The sequence below is a fragment of the Anser brachyrhynchus genome, assembly GCF_964034855.1.
Source record: "Anser brachyrhynchus genome assembly, chromosome: 3".
Lineage (NCBI taxonomy): Eukaryota > Metazoa > Chordata > Aves > Anseriformes > Anatidae > Anser > Anser brachyrhynchus.
The window spans coordinates 94,802,924-94,809,072 of NC_137696.1; the positions used below are offsets into that span (position 1 = coordinate 94,802,924).

The 6,149-nt window shown below is 42.0% G+C and overlaps 1 long non-coding RNA gene across 1 annotated transcript; it reads left to right on the plus strand.

The window, feature by feature from the left end:
- Nucleotides 1–958: 958 nt before the first annotated feature.
- Nucleotides 959–6,149, plus strand: LOC308191568. The gene is made up of 4 exons (XR_013948131.1): nucleotides 959–1,126; nucleotides 1,698–1,843; nucleotides 5,069–5,167; nucleotides 5,661–6,149. It is a non-coding gene; the product is annotated as an uncharacterized lncRNA (long non-coding RNA).

Consider the following 6,149-nt stretch of genomic DNA (forward strand, 5'->3'; position numbering starts at 1 on the left):
CTTTTTTTTTTTTATTGGAGTGGAAGTAGGAATACTTTTAAACAAAGATCACAACTTTTAAATTTCATGTTTTAAAGAACATTAGCTATTAAGGGATGTATTGAATTGTGTCTCTTTAATTTTATGTCCCATACGCAAAAACAAAAAGCTGTGGTTCCTAGTAGCACACTGCATTTAGTCATTGTGGTGGTTTCCTGATATCTCAGAAAATCAGTGCAAAAAAACATGAATTTTTAAGTGTAGCACTGAACTTATTCTACATGCATTTTTTTTCCATAATACACCAATTTTACAGGAAAACAAAACAAACAAACAAAAAAAACCAGCTGATATCCTGGTTCCAATACACTTAATTATTTTTTTAAGTAAAAGGTATTTTGATACTTTTTATGTAACAGCTTTGCTAAAATTTTAGTGACAGTAGCATTCTCAGGAAAACTCCCCTTTAACCATATGAAGGGTTGAAACAGTTTGCTAGTCTTAAGAAATAAGAACTACAGAAACATGTCAAATCTAGTTGTTTTAAATGGAATTATTAAAGAGCAAGGCATGCACAGTATATATATACATATTTTTTCTTCCTGAGAATCAAAGTGTCCACTTGTATACAGGAAGGGTAAAGGGTTTTGTAACTTCTTCAGAAGTATGCAAATACATTGCATGAGGAAAACCTTAAAGCTTGTGAAGCAGAGAAGGCACTCTTAGAAGTCATACGAAGCAGTTCTTGTTATGATCACTCGGAGCTGTTGCTCCAAGGTGTGGTGGTCTGGCTGGGATGGAGTGGAGTTTCCTCACTAGGGCTCCATGTGGTGCCCTGTTTGGATTTGTGACTAAAGCAGCGTTGGTAGCACAGCAGTGGGCTACTGCTGAGCAGTTATTTGCGCAGCATCAGGGTTTCTCTACTTCCCACTCAGCCCCTGCAGAAAAATAGGCTGCAGGTGGGCAAAAAGCTGTGAAGGGACACAGCTGGGACAGCTGACATGAACTGATCAGAGAGATGTCCCATACTGCGTAGCACCATGCTCGGGGAGAAAAACTGGGGTAGAGAGAGAAGAAGGGGTGGTGGGACTTCAAAGGTGGCCCTCGTTCAGAGACTGGCTGGACATCAGTCTGCCTGTGGGAGGTGGTGAGCAATTTCTCTAGTTTCACTTCAGTTTTTCTCTTCCTTTACCTATTAAGCTGTCTTTATCTCAACCCACAAGCTGTGTCACTTTTCTTCTTCCTATTTTCTCCCTACTGGAGGAGGGGAACGAGCAAACAGCTTTGGGGGTGCTTTGCAGGAGCCAACCCACAATTGGTCCCCTCTGGTGCCCAGCATGCTTCAAGGGGCTCAAGATAAAGACAGATTTGATTGGCGTGTGCTAGCATTTATAGCCGATAGAGCTGTTTAGCTGGTGCTTGGCAGGCTGGTACTTGCTGCTGGTGGTCCCAATATTGACATACTTGCTCCCTTACCTGCTCCACTACTTGCTCGCTTTCTTGTTGCACATTAAGTTTCAGGGCTTGCTAATGGTTCCTTTCAGCTTTTGCTGTTTTCTGTGTTATCACTTTGTTTTGCCTTCCCTGGGAAACCTATGATAAAAGCACTGGCCTCGAGCCCAGTCTGGTATTTGGCCCCTGAATTGACATCCTCCCTGTCTCTGAAGAACCATCTCGTTGAGACAATTAGCAACCACACCTCTCTCTTCTCCTCCCAGAGCCACTTTGTGAGGAGAGTGAAGGAGGGGTACCTCCTCTTTCCCCTCCTCCTCTAGGACAGATGTTGCCAGCCTTGCTGCAAGGACTGCTCGCTCAGGTTCTGGGGCATCCCTACACAACTAGGACTGTCCTATTGGTGCAGGCTGTAAGCATGATTTTGTCTTCTCTTAAGGGTAATCAACTAGTAGGAGATATGACACGGGAATCTGCCCCCAGGCAGTGAGTTCCTGTGTGGCAAGGTCAGTGGGACTATTCGGACAAAGTCGTGGGTCTAGCTGGCAAGGAGTTAGCTTTCTTTATAGCAGTCTATATGGTGCTGTGTTTTGGAGCTGTGGTGCAAAAGGTGTTGGTAACACACCCAAACCATACAGCACCTGGTATTCTCAGGCAGTCTGCCATCAAAGTACCACACTGGGTCTGCTTTTTCCAAAGGTCTGACGCAAAACCAACAGAAATTCAGGACTGTCTTTAAGCGTACTTCAGTGTGGTTCCGGCCATTTTGGTAGAACCCTGTTTGGTGGTGCTTCTCATCAGCTTCTGGTGCCATCTTGTAATTCACAGATTTAACCTAAAGTGTTGGGATTCTGGTAGTGGTGGTAATACTTTATTGTTAGGTATGCAATATTACTCCTTACTGAAGTAATTGGTGCACTCAGGTCAATAGTGCTGGAAATGGTCTTTGTGTTTTGCTTTGTAGCTTGTGTTGTTCTTTCGCAGCCATATTAATCTGTGGGTAATAATATCATGGTTAGCTTGCAACAATTTATGTTCGGATGAAGTCCTGAAGCAGTACTGCTATAAATAAAATCCCACAGGTAGCTGCATTTTGAATTTACTAACCATCTCAGACAGATACACTAACTCTGGAGACCTGGAAGAGTAATTAGTAGGCATTTTGCATTCTCAGTAAATTCACTACCGCAGGACTTGTTTCCGCCCTTGTTTAATGGATGTTTCCTTTGTTCAAGCACTGTATTTTGTAAAAGTAATGTAAAGTCCATTTGTTGGCTATTCTTTTCGTTCACTTTTAAGACTGCTAGCTATTTTGTCTTCCTAAAATTCTCCAATGGATAATGGAGCAAGGGGCTCTTCTAGGTACTTCTTCACTTTATGCTACATTAGCAGGTAGAGAAAAGTGATAGCAGCCCTGTAGAGCAAAATCATCAGTGCTGAGGACCTGGCATGCACACCATAAACATTTTAGAGATTTTTTTCTAGGCTAGAGATTTTTTTTTAGGCTAGTCTTGTCTGCTCCCATGGGCTGAGTGCCTGTTGCATCTGGAGTATATTAGGTGCACTCCTGGCCTTCATCTTCCAGTTTGTTTTATCTAAAAAAAATATGCTCGTGTGATTTGAGACTGTGTGAACCATAATGTGAACCACAGCCCAGCAGGTGGAAGGGCTAGGAGGTTAGCTTTAAAAGCACTCTTCTGATCCAGTGTAGAAATCTCGAGACAGATATCTTCTTGGGCAACTTCAGACAGCCTCAGTGTAGATGTCCACATGTGAGCAAGTAAAGAAGACAAAGAAAAAGGCACTTTCTCAGGCCTTATTTAAATGTCTTTGTTAGGATTAAGTGAATCGTGACCTAAAAGTCCCAATTTTTCTCCACTGACTGTAAAGGACCTCTGAGCAACCAGTGAGAAGCACACCTGCTGTAGGTGTCCAATGCTGCATGAGAAGCCTACTTCTTTCTTTCTGTATCTGAGACAAATGACAGAGGTGTACTTGAGGACTCCTTTCAAGTTGTTTTTTGGTTTTGTTTGTTTTTGTCAGATTGAATCACTTCTCACTTTCCATCATCTTCATACCCAGTATGCTAATCATGATTTCTCTCACAAGTTTTATTCATTTCCTGACATCATCTTCCTGTCTCAAAATGTCTCACAAACACATCAACCATCACTAAATTTCGTCACATGATCTGAGCTCCAATCCCATCAAAACTTGTGACTGCATCAAGAAATACTGATGTTGGAACAAGGTTTAATTTATGTCTTGGCGGGTGGTTGATGGCACTGATAGCCTGTGGTATATTAACTTACTGAACTCTCAGGCTCCTTAAAGGAATAATGAATGCTCCTCACACCTACTTTCTGCCACAAACACTCCTTTGTAATGTAAATGAAAGAACACACCAAAGCTGTCAGATACATGTCCCACCACTGTGCCTGTTCGAACAACGGTGCTGAGAAGGGTTGTTCCTACTCTCTCTCTTTAGTCCTAATGGGATGTTGTGTTTTTTCTGGCACGCTCGCAGACCTACAGATTTTTTTCACAGATTATGGCCAGCTATGAGTGGTGGTAGAAGGTGACAAATTTAATGGAAATGTAATGCAAAACTTAAACATTTTTGTCTGGAGCAGAAGAAGGACACCTCTTACATTCCTAGCAACTGCAAACACCTGCATGGGATTGAACTGCTAGTGTCAAAGTTGCAGCCAGCTTCCCTAAAAAAACATGCAGAACAATGAATGTTTTTTTACATACAACAAACTCAAAATTACTGCTCAAGCATGTCTGGCAATTTTTATTTTGTTTTCATGCTGGTTCTTTTGAAGAAGCCATTAATACATGCAAACATGTATCACATTTTCTATTGTGTTCCTTGCAATGTTAACGTTATCTCCTGATCTTAGCCTGTAGCCTTCCATTACAAAGCAACATTGCCACGAAGCATCACAAGCCAGAAAATGCCATCATTTTAATGCTCTTGGAGGAGAAAAAAAGTATTTATATACACACATATATATATATATATCCCTTTTTACATCAATTTAATACAGTAAAAATTTCCTCTGGTTTGTTAGCCATACGTTTTTGTTGCAGGATGAGTATGGGGATATTTTTAGGTTGGGACAACAAGCAGGTATGTTGTTTTAGCTGCTCTTAGTTGCCTGGTGAGGATCCTTCTGTCTTCTAAATAAGCTGCATTTACCCAGCAAGGAAGCTGTTCCTTGCTTCCCGTCCCTGGCCTGAATCAGTCCTTCTCTGTCTGTCCTCAGCTCTGTCTGCTGGCTCTCAACTTCACCATGCTCTCTTGCCTGTTTTCCTGATTTGTGTTTTGCTTTGTAATGACCTTTTGGTGACAACGTATTTGAAAGCTTTATCCATTGCTAGTTCAGTTTTTATTGGTAATTATGGAAATACTATGGTTTGTTTGTTTGTTTGTTTTAGCTGTGTTTCTGTTGTTGTTGTTTTTGTTTTTCCCAAATTCTGCTGCAAGCAAACTCCTGGATATGATGTACCAAACTAGGACAAAGCACTCAAAGTGTTTTAAGCACATTACCGCCAATACTTTGCTGGCTCACTTTGCCACATGCGAAAGGACAATGATGTGCTTACTTACTCATCTCTCTATTCTGGACAGAAGGGAACCCATTTGGATGCCACTGGTTCATTCAGCCTGGTCAAACCCTGATGTGAAAGAATTAGCGATGTTTTTCCCAAGCACATCAAAGGCTGCAAGGTGGGTTCAAGCTGTTACAAAGGAAAGCAAGCTAATTTTGGAATACTGCACATGTTCACTACGTTCAGAAGATTTTGATCACTGTACCAGATTCCTAAAGTGAACATTAGTTAGGAGTACTTGCCAAAGCATAACTCAGCTCCTCCCTTTCAGGGTAAGATTTTCCCTATGCCTTGCTAGCTCTTCAGTGTCACCTGCTGTACTATCACAGTTCTTTAAACTTGCCAGCTTGCATGCTCTATTCGGGTGACAAGAACATATTTCATTGGTGGCACCAAGGAGATAAAAGGGTGGGGGGCTTTTACAGACTCTACTAACATGGTTTCTTCACACTAGAAGTACATAACAGTGCTACGGTAAGGCTGTCCTGCGGTGATTTAAAGAAGCCTGTGATAGGGAACACAACAAGGGCAATAAGTAAAATAAAAAAAATAAATAAATAAAAAATCCTTTAATTCCAGAAACTGTATCTGTGTATACCAACTGCTTACAGGGTTTTCTGTGAAGCTGACATTTGTGAGGTGTCGCATGCTTCAGTCCCATCCTAAATCAGCTTCGTGTCACAAACTGTGGGCTGTTCGCTGCTCCTCTTCACTCCGAAGCAGTTGAATTCGTCAGCTGTGCAGTCTGCTCCTTCCTGCCTCCCCGCCACAAATAACCCAGAGGTCGGCGGGGATGGGGAAGGGTCACATCACTGAGGTGCCACCAAAGAGTGCCAGGCAGGGCCAACACTGAAAACTACTCTGCCCCACGCAGCTGGGGAGCTGGGCCTGTACTTTAGTGCTGTGCGGAATAGTTTAACTGAGTGAATTAGCCCAGACAAGTGTAAAAATCACTGGGCTTGTGATAAGAAAATGAAAGACAGTATTGTTGGTTTCTGATTCTGGTTTTGTTTGTTTGCCTTTATATCTCACCCCATGCATATTTGCCTTAATAGCAAGCTAAAAGCCCCGTAGAGCATCAGTGACCTAATTAAAAATTG